At 44.5% G+C, this 15,141-nt stretch overlaps 1 pseudogene across 1 annotated transcript; it reads left to right on the top strand.

Moving 5' to 3' along the window:
- The first annotated feature begins 827 nt into the window (after positions 1–827).
- On the top strand, positions 828–14,783 carry LOC147497740 (cysteine-rich receptor-like protein kinase 2; annotated as a pseudogene). Its single transcript, XR_015195230.1, has 7 exons — positions 828–1,825; positions 2,057–2,170; positions 2,454–2,593; positions 2,689–2,899; positions 3,185–3,420; positions 13,707–13,857; positions 13,943–14,783. The product of XR_015195230.1 is annotated as a cysteine-rich receptor-like protein kinase 2 (transcript).
- The last annotated feature ends 358 nt before the right edge of the window (positions 14,784–15,141 follow it).

Raw genomic sequence — 15,141 nt, 5'->3', positions numbered from 1 at the left:
CTCCACTAAGATAGCTTGCACTTGGACAATTTACTACTCCAATCAAAAAATCTAAACTTTCACTACAACCAACCTAGCAAGCATAACTCTCTAAGCAATCAACAACTGTCACAAACAAGTAATAATAATACAAAGAAAGTAAAACATACCACAACACAACATGTAACGTGGTTCAGCCAATGATACCTAATGCACAAGAGCAAATCCTTTATAAGATTGAAAGGAATATTACAATCACTCCTCACAAGTCTCTCCAATACTTACTAGATCTCTTTTCTACAAATCTCTCTCTTTACAAATTTTATCTCTTTGTAACGGTTTTCTCTCAATTTTAATTGTTCTCAAAATTGGTTTTTTTCTCACTTCTGTGTTATACTAACATATGAGAGTATTTATAGACTCCCAAATTCCAATTTGGTTTCCTAAAAGAATTAAAAACCATCACAATTGGTTTCCAAAACGAAACCAGTTTCCAATATTTCACGAGGTGAGGGACTCAACAATTTGGACTCTGTATTTTCCAAGAAACGCGTTTGGTGAGGACGTAAACCATCACAAATCAGGAAAAGAACTCGTAAAATATAATTTATCTCCTACTCAATTATGTTACAATATTGACTGCTTGAGTACTTTTGTTAATGCCATAGAAACCAATCAGAAATTATAGCATCCCTATGGTCTACCGTCTAGTCTATGGGTGACCAACTTGAGGAACACGAGCAGGCAACCCGCGTACCCACTAGTAATTAAAAAACACATTATTTCCTTTGATTTAAATAGTGCAAATTATGAACCAAAGAGCATCTGCTCAGCCGGCACTTTCTTTTGAAGCAATCAGTGTGAACATGTCCCAAAATGGTTGACGACAAAACTACAAAAATTTTATTAAAATATGACAAAGAATTGAGGCACTTAAAAAATCAGAAAGAGACGCTTAACAAATCCAATAGAGAATAATTATTAAACGCGCATATATTGAAAAATATGTAGACTTTTTATGATGACTATATTTGTATGTTGTTATCTATTTTCTGCGTGTTCCATTTTTCTAACAGACCCTCAAGATCAATGAAGAAAGTAGTTCCCTCCGTTCTTCTTGTGTTTATTATGATCCTATATTTACTAGTTAAAACAACAGTAAGTGAACCGAGAGCTGAAGTAGTTAATTTTCAGTGTGGAACTCAACTAGAGAATAACATTACTATATTTTTCACCAACTTCATTACAATGATGGAGAGAGTCAGGGATCAAATGGCAAATTCTGGTTTTGGATTGACAAGGGTGGGCACTGGACCAGATGCAAACTACGGCCTTGCTCAGTGTTACGGTGACCTCAGCTTGGTTGATTGTGCACTATGTTATACAGAGGTACATATTCGTCTACCCGGGTGCTATCCTTATAACTCAGGGCATATCTACCTCGATGGTTGTTTTATGCGTGTGGCAAATTACAGCTTCTATGATGAAATTACCAGTCCAGAGGACAACACCTTGTGTGGGAATGCAACAAAGAAAGGTTCAAGGTTCCAGGAGTCTGCAAGGAGAGCTTTATTGGATGCAGTTAGAGAGGCACCATATAACAATGGAGGATTTGCAAGGCCTAAAGTGCTGGTATCAGGTTCTGAAAATGAGTCAGCATATGTGCTGGCAAACTGCTGGAGGACACTAAACTCAAGCTCTTGCAGAACATGCTTGGATAATGCATCGGCGTCAATTATGAAATGCTTACCTTGGTCAGAAGGGCGAGTTATGAATACAGGGTGTTTCCTGAGATATTCTAACAGAAATTTTCTGAATGAGGAACATGGCGGTGGAGATGCCAAAGGTAAAGCAACTAAACTTACATTATATGCTAAACACATACATATACACAACTGATCGATTGCATTCATTGTACTGATAGCATTTATCACCAGAATCATGATTTGAATCATGCTAATTTGCTATGCAACTAATATTTGTAAGTTGATGTCTTCGCTATCAGTATAGGAAACAGTTTTCATACATTGGTGGATATGCTATACGCAGTTAAGTGTTTGCATAAATTGTTTTATAGTGAGCAAAAGAGTGATCATAGCAATTGCTGTCAGTTCTGTGGCTGCCGCTATGATTGCGGCAGTAATTGGACTTCATATTCAGAAGAACAGAATGCTGCAAAAGAAAAGAAGAGGTATAGTTAAGCTTCTTTGTCATAACCTTCTACAAGTATCAATTAGCTCTGAAAATAGTGCATCACTTGTGATTTTTGAATATCAAGAAAGTAATATTAAGCTTGGCTGGAATGTAAGTACAGGTCATCTATGATTCACCATTTGCTGGATTAAACAAACACTTTTTAGGTAGAAATAATTGAGCTTCAGAAATTTAGAAAGCCTTGGGCATATGTCTAATAATGAATGTAAAAGTGTGGCAGGACAATGATCTTGTCCCTTGTTTTCCTTATTAATTTCTAGGTTCAAATGAAGCAGTCAAAATGGCAAGTACCCTTCGTGACAGTAGCTTAAACTTCAAGTTCTCCACGCTTCAGAAGGCCACCGGGTATTTTGATGATGCCAACAAACTTGGTCAAGGAGGATTTGGCGTAGTGTATAAGGTACATTAATTTGACCAAGATATGCATAAATTAGGCTACTAACATATAATACATTCTTTAATTTTTTTCTGAATTCAACTATTTCCCTCTTCCAGGGAGTTCTAGCTGATGGAAGAGATATTGCCGTGAAAAGGCTTTTCGTTAACAACAGAAATAGGGCAGCAGATTTTTACAATGAAGTTAACTTGATAAGCAGTGTGGAGCATAAAAATCTGGTTAGATTGTTGGGCTGCAGTTGTCTTGGACCTGAGAGTCTTCTAGTTTATGAATACCTCCCAAACATGAGTCTCGATCACTTCCTATTTGGTAATTTTCACTTCAATCATTCTTCTAGAAAGTTGTTAGTCTCTTGTGGACTGAATCGGAAAGAATGCAAAAGGAGATGAAACAAGCAGCCTAGAAATGACTGTCCTGAACAAGATTTACTATACCACTGCTAAGCTGATTCTGTTTTTTTTTATAGCCTATCTTTTTCCATCCAAAAACCTGACTGAGAAGTTTAACGGAAAAAAAAAACCTTACTGAGATTAAGGTCCTTGTTACAATAATTTCACCTATAATAAGGTCCTTGTTGTTTGATAAACATAACAGATGCAAACAAGAGTAAAGCATTAAACTGGCAGAGGAGATTTGACATAATCATGGGGACTGCAGAAGGTATGGTTTACCTTCACGAGAACAAAAACGTCAGAATCATCCACAGAGATATAAAAGCCAGCAATATTCTATTGGATGCAAAGCTCCGAGCAAAAATTGCAGATTTTAGGATTGGCAAGGACTTTTCAAGATGATAAAAGCCACATTAGCACTGTCATTGCGGGGACATTGTAAGTATACATTCTTTCGCCACAAGGAATTATCTTGATGCATAAGAGTAGTTTGTCCTTAAAAATTATGTTCAGCACACAGAAAGCACATTACAATAATCACAAACCAGATCTTGCAACCGACAACAAGTGAAAATAGCAAAGAAAGAAAAATAATGTAAAACATGCCACACAACGAGACAAGGATATATATGTAGCCTATATGCTACATTCACGAGGTGAAGATGAATAGTATAACTACAAGAAGTAGAAGCACAAGAGTAGATCTTGTATAGCAATGAATGCTCTCACACGCTATTTAAGAATGCACTCTTGAACCTCACTAACTTACAAGAGCTCTCTCTGTATACCGTGTCTTTATCATGTCTTTGTGAACTGTAGCGACCTAAATTATGATGCCTGAGAGATTGGCGGCAGATAAACCATGGAATGGGAGGCACTCTGTCAGGGTCGCATTCAAAGGGATATAGAGGAAAGGAGATGAATACCGAGGGCTTGGAACCGACAGTGTAAGGCTATGAATCAGGGGGAAGTAAGCCGAGAATCAGACAAGTGTGATACGCGTGTGGCAGAGGCACGAGGCAAAAACCTAAGGCACATGGGGAAACCCTACACGTGGCAACCGATGGACCGAGAGATGGAGGGACAGATGGAAGGTCACGAGGGAGTGGGGAGGGGGTATAAAGAGAACAGTGAGGGAGGAGAGAAAGGGGGAAGAAAGGAAGGAAAGGGGGAGGTAGAAAATAGAGAGAAAAGAGAAGAGAGGCATTTGGTGAAAGAGGAGAGGAAAATAGGTTGTAACATTTGGCGCTGTCTGTGGGGACCGAGAGAGGCAAGTAGAGAAATGGCGACGAAGGTGAAAAGAGGAGTGGGCCAACCGAAAAAGGCGAAGGTCATCGAGATGGATGTGGAGTCAGTAAGGAGTGAAGGGGGAGATCAAGGTAGGGAAGAGACGGTAGTGTCAAAGTCAGAGGAAACAAGGTTGTTACATGAGGAGATAACAAGGTTGAGAGAAGAAAATGAAGGGTTGAGGAGAGAGAAAGAGACAATAGAGGAGTCAGAAAGGGAGGTGTACGTCGGAAGCAGAGAGAGAGGAGGAAGGGAGGACGGATGTGGCAGATCAGGCGGTGACTGGACTCACGAAGGAGCAAGTGAGGGAAATGATCGCCAACGATCTGAAAGCTAATCTGGAACAGGCCAAAGGCGTGGGGGGTGTGGCAAGCCAGGTGGTGGCAGGATTGAACCGCAACCCGCTGGCTGACACGATCTAGAAGTCCGAAGTGCCAAAGAGATTCAACTAGCCAAAGTTCGAAAGGTATGATGGGACTGGAGACCCCGCGGACCACATTCACCATTTCCCGCAGCAGATGCCACTATGGCAGGAGCTGCGGTATGATGAGTTGAGGTGCATGATGTTCCCGGCAAGCTTAAAAAGGAGAGCATCTGACTGGTATTACAGGTTATCGTCTAAAAGTATTAATAGCTTTCAGGAGTTAGAGCAGGCTTTCATTGATCACTTTATACACCAGAAGAAACGATTGGTTGATATCGCAGCCTTGTTCAATCTAAGACAAAGGTCCGCGGAGTCGGTGAGGGATTTCTTGTGCAAATTCAAGGCTGAGACCTTGAAAGTAGAGAATCTAGATGAAAGGACTGCGGTGATAGCTTTCGAGAGAGGATTGCGTCTGGGAACGAGGGTACACGAGTCGGTAGCCAAGAATGAAATTGTGACATTGTAGGATCTATACATGAGGGTGGAGAAGTACATCAGGTACGAAGACACAATGCAAAAGGAGGTGAGAAGGCCGGGGGAGGCAGTGTTATCACTAGAAAAACGCGAGGACCGTCGGGGATATGAGTCATCTGACAGAGGAGGCAGTGGATACCAAGGACATTCGTTGCGGCCCGAGAGGGGCAAAAAAGAGGCTAGGAGGGAGAGCGGAGATAGAAAACCCTATCGCGAAGTAGAACAAGTGCCGCTGAATAGGTCACTGAGCGAGATATTACCGCTAATTCAGAATTTGCAGGGGTATGAAGGTCCGCGAACCAAACCAGTGGATGTGTAAGGCAAGCCCTATTGCGCATACCATCAGATACATAACTATGAGACGGACGACTGTTACGCGTTGAGGTGGTTGATTTAGAGGATGATAGGGAAAGGATTGTTGAAGGAGTTTATAACAGGAGAAGAGAAAGCAGAGCAAGCACCAACCCAGGGAAGGATATTGGGAACGATCAACGTAATCTTCAGTGGAGAGATATTGAGCCACATCGCACACCGAGACAGGATAAGGCGAGCGGCGAGCATACAACAGGTCCATGAGTCGGCAGGCCATTCGCAGGCGACCCCATGGTCTGTGAGTGGTAGGGGAAGCATAGTGTTCACCGATGCGGATCTTCAAGTAGTTGATTCCCCGCATGAGGATGCGTTGGTGATCATGGTGGCGATGGGAAATTACATGGTGAAAAGGGTTAGTGGACTGCGGCAACGCGGTGGATTTGTTGTTTATAGGGACAATGGAGGAAATGAAGATAGAAAGGAAGCAGTTGAGGTCCTCGCCGACAAATTTGTATAGGTTCAACGGAAGCATGACGGAGCCTTTAGGGGAGCTCCTGCTCCCAGTGACCACGGGACCGGTTACAGTGTTCTCGAGGTTCAAAGTGGTGGATGCCGATTCACAATACAATGCTATCCTGGGAAGAAGGTGGATTCATGAGATGAAAGCGGTCCCTTCTACATACTACCAAGTGATCCGATTCCCTACCCCTACTGGGGTATATGAGGTCCGCGGGGATCAGGTGATAGCCAAAAACAATCATCAAAGTACAGTGAAGAGATTGATCCGCAGATCAGAGGGAGAGACTTCACATCCCAGGAAGAGGCAAGCATAGCAATTACAGTGTACCACCGGGGAGGAGTCGGCGGAGGGGCCGAAAACCCTGGATGAGATAGAAGTAGTGAATTTAGGGGAAGGCGATGAGGAGAAGTTCACATCAATAGGTTCTAGCTTGTCTGAGGAATGGAAGGTTAAATTAGTACAATTTTTGTCTGCCAATAAAGAGGTATTTGCATGGACGATTGAGGAGGTCACCGGATTGGACCCAGAATTCGCATGTTATCAGTTACACATAAGGAAAGACGCTAAGCCAGTAAGACAAAAGATGCGAGGCATTAGGCCAAAGTACGCCGAAGGAATTCGCGAAGAGGTTGCGAGGTTGAAGGGGGCAAGTATAATACGAGAGGTGGCATTCACCGACTGGTTGTCGAATATGGTCGCAATGCCGAAGAAGAATGACAAGGTCCGTATGTGTGTTGACTTCACTGACGTGATTTCAGAATGTCCTAAAGACAGCTACCCCATGCCGAGAGTGGACAAGTTGGTGGATAGAACCGCAGAGTTCAAAATATTCTCTTTAATGGACGCATCTATGGGATACAACCAAGTCGCCATGTATGGGCTAGATCAGGAGAAGACAGCCTTCGTGGTAGAAGGTGGTACGTATTGTTATACGAGAATGCCGTTTGGGTTGAAGAACGTCAGGGCTACATTTCAATGGCTAGGGGAGAAAATATTTGAAAACAAGATCGGAAAGGGGATTGAGATTTACATAGATGACATGGTGGAGAAGAGTATGTCAGAGTAGGAACATTTAGAGGGTCTGAAAGAGATGTTCGATATACTGCGGTCACACAATCTGAAGCTTAACCCAGATAAGTGTACATTCGGCGTTACCACGGGGAAGTTTCTGGGGTATATAGTTACTTACCGGGGAATAGAGGCCAACCCTGAGCAGATAAGAGCCTTGGTGGATATGTCGTTGCCTCAGGACGTCAAAGAGGTTCAGAGACTTGTGGGAAGGGTCGTGGCCTTGAATAGATTCATCTCAAAGTCATCGGACAAGTGTAGGCCGCTGTATCGTTTGCTAAGAAACACTCCAGATTTCGTATGGACCGCAGAGTGTGAGGAGGCATTTCAGGAGTTGAAGAGTTATCTAGGTAAAGCCCCTCTATTGTCGCGACCGGAACAGGGAGAAAAACTTTACTTGCATCTGGGGGTCACGGAGTATGTAGTTAGCTCAGTGCTAGTCCGAATCGTGGATAAGTTAGAGAAGCCGATGTACTTCCAAAGTAAAACATTGCTGGATGCCGAGACCCGGTATAGTATAGTAGAAAAGTATGCATTGGCATTGGTTTTCTCTACCTTGAAGTTGAAACCATATTTTGAAGCTCACTCAGTAGTGGTAGTGACAAATCTGCCTTTAAAACAAGCGTTGAAAGCGGAAAAATCTGGGAGAATGCTGAAATGGGCAGTAATGTTGAGTTCATCTGAAATCTGATACAAATCGGGAGCGGAAAAGCGCGGTGGTGGCAGAATTCTTAGCAGAGTTCCCAGCGGAGGACCCCACCTGGGGGGAAGAGATGGTCATGGAACCGGAGAAAGCCATTGAGCAGGATTGGGTGGACCCCTGGGACAAGAGAAATGGGTGGAGAGTATTCGCCGACGGGTTAGCCACAGACGCCTGCAGTGGGATAGGGGTGGTATTGGTTACACCATAGAACAACAAGATGGAGTTAACCATGAAATTAGGATTCGCGGCATCCAACAATGAGGCAGAGTATGAGGTGGTGATAGCGGGTATGTGAATGGCTGAGGATGTGGGCGTAAAAGAGCTGACGGTGTACTCGGACTTGAATTTGGTAGTGTGTCAGGCAAATGGGGGGTTGTCGCACGATGTCCACGGATGGCAAAATATTTGAAAGTATTGCAAAAGAGGGCCACCAGGTTTACAAAGAACAAGTTCATACATCTGGGTCGCGGCGAGAACAGACATGCCAATGCCTTAGCATATGTGGCCGCGGCAATACCCGATTCTGAAGAAAGAGTGATAAAGATAAAACGATTGGAGAAACCCAGTACCGAGGAAGTGGAAGAGGAAGGGGCGAAGATATGTCAAGCCGAGGAGGAAGAGGAGAGTTGGATGAAGCCTATCAAAAGTTTTTTGTCTGGGGACTTGGTAACAGATAAAAAGGAGAAAAGGAGATTGGAGCAAACTTTTCGGAGGTACGTTCTGATAGAAGGAGAGTTATATCGAAAGAACTTTAACGGGCCTTTGTTGAAATGTCTCGGGCCAAGGCTGGCCATAGAGGTGCTGGCGGAGTTACATGAGGGAGATTGTGGAAGCCATTCGGCGGGCAGAACAACGGCGCACCGATTGATAACACAAGGCTACTTTTGGCCCCACATGAAGAGGGATGTTGTGAAATATGCTAAGCTGTGTGATAAATGCCAGAGATTTGCTAAGATGATCTTTGCGCCAGCAGAATCACTACATAGTGTGTCTAGTCTGTGCCCTTTGCGATGTGGGCAATGGATATAGTGGGTCTGCTGCCCATGGCCAGCGGCAAAAGGAGGTTCATGCTAGCGGCCACAGACTATTTTACCAAATGGATCGAGGCTGTATCCCTGCAACAGGTGAAGGAAGCATAAGTGATTAAATTCTTATGGGAGAACATCATCTGTAGATTTGGATTGTCGTATATTATCATAGCGGACAATGGAACCCAGTTCACAGGATCCAAGGTGCAGGCGTTCTTACAAGCATACAAGGTGAAACAAGAGTTCTCTACTCCATACAATCCAGAATGCAACGGGCAAGCAGAATCTTCTAATAAGACTATTATGAACAATCTCAAAAGAAAGCTAGAGGGTAAAAAAGGCGCATGGGCAGATGAGCTGAATCATGTTCTCTGGGCTTAGAGGACCACGCCTCGAACGTCAACTGGTGAAACTCCCTTCTCTTTAGCTTACATAGTCGAGTCCGTGATCCCCTCAGAAATGGTGGTAGCTACAACGCGAACAAAACGGTGGAAACGGGGCTAAATGAGAGCATACTGGCAGCAGATATGACTTTAGCATAAGAGAGAAAGGACGCGACACTCATCAGACTAGAGGAGTATCACAGACGCCTTCAGAGACGGTATAACAAAAGAGTCAAGCCGCGATAGTCCAGAATAGGGGATTCAGTGTTGCGACGAGTGACGCCCAGTACCAAGAAAGAGAACGACGGAAAGCTGGGCCCGAAATGGGAGGGGCCCTATACAGTGGTCGAGGTAGGAGGGGCTGGCACATACAAGCTACGGACAGGGGAGGGAAAAGTAATAGAAAAGCCGTGGAATGTGAGAATGTTAAAAAAATTCTACGTTTGAATGTAATGGAGATCCATAACAAAACACTGGAGTTGTTTGTAAATATATAATACCATAGCACTTCTGAGGAAAGAATATACTTTGTCATACACATTTCAAACCATCATGGTAGATATCGCTTGGGGAAAGGAGTCCTTTGCGGGCGAGGGGCTGAAATCAAATAGGGCGTAGGACGAGCTGCGCCCTCAAAAGTCATTGCGGCCTATGCACATGGGGGCATAGAGAAATCCCGACAATCTGCTGGAGAGACTGCGAGGGAGAGGAGTCCTTCGCGGATGAAAGACCCATGTCAAGTTCGGGGCAGGAAGAGCTGCCCCAACAGGGTGCATAGAGTACTAAAGCTCGCGAAGCGGGACGAGCCCTTCGCGGAAGAGGTGTTTGAGGCACACATGGGGGCATCACTGGTAATACCATAATCATAACAAATAGAGATAAGAACAAGATGGGGAAATAGAGTATTGCAAATCGGGTAATTGAGCGTCACCAAAAATAATAACTAAGTGCTACCAATGCCAAAGTTAGTTACAAAACAGCTAAATACATTCAAAAGGAAGCCCGAGAGGCAAAGGGAAAGCCAATAAGGAAGCTAATCTAAGTCTTGAAGGGGGCCGTCGATGGGGGCGTTCGGTTCATTGGAGGTAGCAGCAGGGTCGAGAGTAGTACATGCATCAACAGGATCTTCAAAAGGCAAGGTGACAGTGTTTTCAACGGCATCCGCAGCATCCTGGGTTTCAGGTAGAGGAGACGACCTTCTTTAGTCAGCCGGGCGTGTTCCTCACAGAGTTTTTTAGCCACCCGCTTATCAGCTTGAGCCTTGAAACTTATCCGCAGCTGCTCCATATCTTGGGTGTGCTGCGAGAGAAGAGCGTTGGTGCTTTCAGTGTGTTGGAGGAGGAGGGCTTCCCGCTGCTTACTCAAGCGGTCATTTACTCCATCCATGAATTTTTGATGGACAGCTTCCGCGGTCCTCAGCTCATCTTCGACTCGAAGTTTCGCCATGGCCGCGACATCAAGTTCTGCTTGGAGTCGGGTGCAGGTGGCCCTCAATCCACTGGGACCACCAACCTCCTTTTCGAGGGACTCAATGGTATTCAAGGAGGAGAAGAGGCCACGGATCATATAGGACATATCCAGGCTCACCTGCAAATGATGGGGAGGTTAGAATATACAAAGGCAAAGGAGAGTAATGAACAGAGAAAAAGGTGGGTACCTTCTCCCAGCCAGCATAGAGGGAGGTGCGGTATTGTTCAAAAGTGCCAGAGTCTGCGTAGGCCAAGTCACAGGGGAGATGGGTACCATAGAACATGGCAGAGGCCACGACCAGATTTTCTAGAGCAGAATCAGAGACGTTGACATGGCGACCGCGGACTTTGAAAGTAGGGCAAAACATCTCGGGGGACGCAGACCCTAGTGATGAGTGTTTAGTGTCTTTGCCGAGATGGTGGGACGGGGTCGGGAGGGGAGCTGCAGCAGCGGGTTCAGTGGATGAGGAGGGCCTGCTGCGCTTGAGAGGGGGTTCACCGGAGGAAGGATCCGCAACTGCAGAGGGGTCAGGTGGAACAGAGACCGACGGGATGGCAGCAATCTCCGTCACTTTCTCATATGAGTTGCTGTCGAAGAACCTGATCTTAGTAACGTCCATGGGAAGAGGGGATGAGTCTATAGGAGTGGTGCAGGGAGAGATGTATTGATCCTCCCAATCAGAGATAGAGTGGAGGGACGAAGAGGTGAATCTACAAGATTGAGTGGGAAGGTCAGCGGTGGATTTGCGTGCAATCTCAGCAAGGGCTAGGGCCTGGGCTTGGGAGGTGGTGGTTTTTCTGGTGAAGCCGCGGCTGTGGGATTTGTGTTTGGTAGGACGGGGTACTGAGGTGGGAGAAGGAGAGGGCCGTGGCTTTCGTTTTTAAGCGCGGCGGTGGGCGGTAGAAAGGAGCAGAATATTTGCCGAGGGTGTGTAATGTGGGGTTTGTCAATAGGGGAGTCCCAAGAGAGGGATCAATGCCGAGAACCTCTGCTTGAGAGGGGCCCAGATTGCGAAGCTGCTCAAATACTGCAGAGGTGACCCCGGTATAGAAGCTGGACTTGGAGTCAGTCCTCCACCCTGTATAAGAGAGAGATAAAGAATTAGCTCGCATTATAGTGCACATGGGATAAAGAAATACATAACGAAACTCACCACGGGTCAGAAAGGTGAGATGGTTAAGAGTCACGTCGGGAGGTATAGCTGCGGACATAAAATTGCCAGGGATGTACAAGGGGTAATGATGCCAGGTTTTGTCTGAAGAAGTGATTCGGAGAACAAAAGATTGTTTGCCGGGATAGACACAGAAATGAGTGATAGCCCACACTCACGTCCTTGGTGCTCTTTCGTATGTAGTAGTGCGAAATGATGTCGTAAATGACATACATACATGATACGCCAGAAGTTGCCTATACCTTGGCAAGGGCGAATATTGAAATGATTGCACACTTCAACATCCAGTAATGACAGTGGGAATCTCAAACCTGAAACAATTTGACCAACCGTGGCCACTAGACACCCCGGTCTGTTGGGAACAAGATGAGGAAAATAAGTCACGTCAGGCACGTGCTCGATGAGGACATCATTCGGGATGCCATAGCCAACCCTAATCGCCTCTAAATTAGGTCGACGGGATCTAGGAGGAGGCGGAGGCAACTTGAAGGGTCGATTGGAGGTGGAGGGGGCCGCAGTAGAGCCCGCGGGAGGAGGGGACGCCACAGTGTTAGATCGAAAAGAAGTCGGATCCTCTGATTGAGAGTCCGACATGTGTGGGAAGAAATGGAAGATGAATGGTTTCACAAAAAGAAATGCAAGAATGAAAGGACAATAAAAACAACCAACCTGATGTGATGATCCAAAGGCAAGGGTGAGCGTCTGGGCAAGTGCTGGAAAGAGAGAGAGGGAGGAAGAAGAACTCCAAGGGGTGAAACTGGCGGCCGACAAGGGTGAGGCGAAGGTTGTAAAAGAGGAGTTAGAGCGATGAAAATGGCGTCTGATGCAAAGCCAAGAGGAGAGGGAGAGGTAAATGAGGGAGAGAGAAAGAGCGAGTGAGATTTGAAGAAGGAGAGGGGTAAAAGGGTAAAAATAGCAGAACAGAAACCAAGGAGCCGACAAATGAACCAGAGGGAAAGTGACACGTGGTGGGGCAAGAAACAAGGCAATTCAAATGGTGCACGCGTGGGACACGTGTAAGAGGGGTGGTTAGCGTGGAACAGAAGCCAAGGAAAGGAGAAAGGGCGGGAAAAAAAAAAAAAAAAGTGGGTCTCGAGTCCACAAACATTCAGGAAGTTCGCAGACTCAAGAGGGGGCATTGTAGCGACCTAAATTATGACGCCAAGAGACTGGCGGCAGATAGACTATGGAATGGGCAGCACTCTGTCAGGGTCGTGGTCAAAGGGATATAGAGAAAAGGGGATGAATACCGAGGGCTTGGAACCGACAATGTAAGGCCGCAAATCAGGGGGAAGTAAGCCGAGAACCAGACAAGTGCGATACGCGTGTGGCAGAGGCACGAGGCAAAAACCTAAGGCACGTGGGGAAACCCTACACATGGCAACCGATGGACCGAGAGATGGAGGGACAGATGGAAGGTCACGAGGGAGCGGGGAGGGGGTATAAAGAGAACAGTGAGGGAGGAGAGAAAGGGGGAAGAAAGGAAGGAAAGGGGGAGGTAGAAAAGAGAGAGAAAAGAGAAGAGAGGCATTTGGTGAAAGAGGAGAGGAAAATAGGTTGTAACATGAACTAAATCAAATTTGTATTCTGTGAGAAGCAAGTGAATTCAACCCACCTTCTTGAGATGTTTCTTATTGTTTGGTAAGCCAATGCAAGTGGGAAAAGCCATCTTTAAGAGGCTAGGCTCAACTTCTATTTTTCTTTTCTTGTCCTTTGGACGGGTCATCACATTACTTAATTTCCATTAACATAATGATTGACTCTGATAACGTCAGTATATTAATAATATAATACACTTGAGATCTTGTTCTCAGTTAGGTCTGTGTATACATGGGTTGGTTGGGTACTACAGAATACAATACCATTTGTTGTTTGAATCTGCAGAGGCTACATGGCCCCTGAGTACCTAGCCCATGGTTTGTTGACAGAAAAGGCTGATGTCTACAGCTTTGGTGTCCTTTTATTGGAAATTGTTACGGGAACTCAGAACAATCGAAACAAGAACAGCGAACTTTCTGATAGTCTCATAATAGCAGTAAGTTTCAATACTCTCTGTACATTTAAAATTGCAATACCCTGTATAGTTATTCATATTTATATAAGAGGACTGGTTGTTATAGGCATGGAAGCACTTCCGAGAAGGGACGACAGACGAAATCTTTGATTCAAATTTGATGTTACAGAACTACAACAATAGAAAATCCATTAAGAATGATATTTTGAGGGTGGTGCATGTGGGACTTTTGTGCACACAGGAGCTCCCTTCTTTACGACCTGCCATGTCAACTGCTTTAGAAATGCTGTCAAAGAAGGATGAGAACCTCCCTGCACCCACAAACCCACCCTTCGTTGATGAAAAAAACATGGAGCTCAATTATATTTTTGAAGATATACTGCACCCGCTCAATGCGACGTCTAGCTTCTCAATTGCCAGTATGTCTCACAGTGACTTCTGCCCAAGGTAATTAACCTAAAGAGTGGAATAACTGTGTGTTGGTGAATGGTCAGAAAGAAATCCTAGTCGCTAAAAGATAAAGCATACGGCCGCTTGGTCTTTGGATTGTATTAACAATCTTGTTGATTCGCATCTGAGTTGACATAAGAGATTTCAGGAACTTGGAAAACAACCCTCTGAATTTTTCAGGTGGAAAAAATGTCAATACATAAATTTAGAGGAAATTCTGAATTACTGACTGAATCTGAGAGATTTTTACTGTTTCAAGATTGGCTCCTAACTTCCTAAGGCGGAAAAGAAGCATTTAAAAGCACTTTCGTTTGCCCAAGTATCCTTTTCAGAATAGTTTCCATGTACAGATAAAATTTTAAATTTCCAATGTATGCAAATCTGTACCCAATAGTATATGTATAATAACATACATTTCTTGTTGAACACTCAAAGCAGTATTTGATCAGGTAGATGTGTAGCCAAAAAACATAGAGAAATTACAGGATTTTATAGCAGAACATGCGTTGTCCAATACTCAAATCAGTAATAATTGAGTAGATAAGTAGGCAAAAAACATAGACAAATTACTGGAGTGTAACTTTCAATGTACTGTGTCAAAGCTCCATGGTTTTGCTTGTTCTATGTAATATCAGCAGTTTAGTATTTCAAAGTCCTGAACCGGAACCAAGAAGAATAACTGATGTTAAAAAACTACCTGCTTAAATTGTACTCTTAAAAACCTATTGCATTCTTGAAACCAACTATTTTCTGAATTTCCTCAACAAATTCATTTACCAGAAATCAATCTCTACTGGCATGAATTTTTGGTAGGATGTGACTGCCCTGCTATTTATAATAAATAACGCAATGTAC

Source organism: Coptis chinensis, chromosome 5, assembly GCF_015680905.1.
Source record: "Coptis chinensis isolate HL-2020 chromosome 5, ASM1568090v1, whole genome shotgun sequence".
In the NCBI taxonomy this organism is placed as follows: domain Eukaryota; kingdom Viridiplantae; phylum Streptophyta; class Magnoliopsida; order Ranunculales; family Ranunculaceae; genus Coptis; species Coptis chinensis.
The sequence above is the reverse complement of the archived record's forward strand: the minus strand, read 5'-3'. Positions and strand labels throughout refer to the sequence as shown.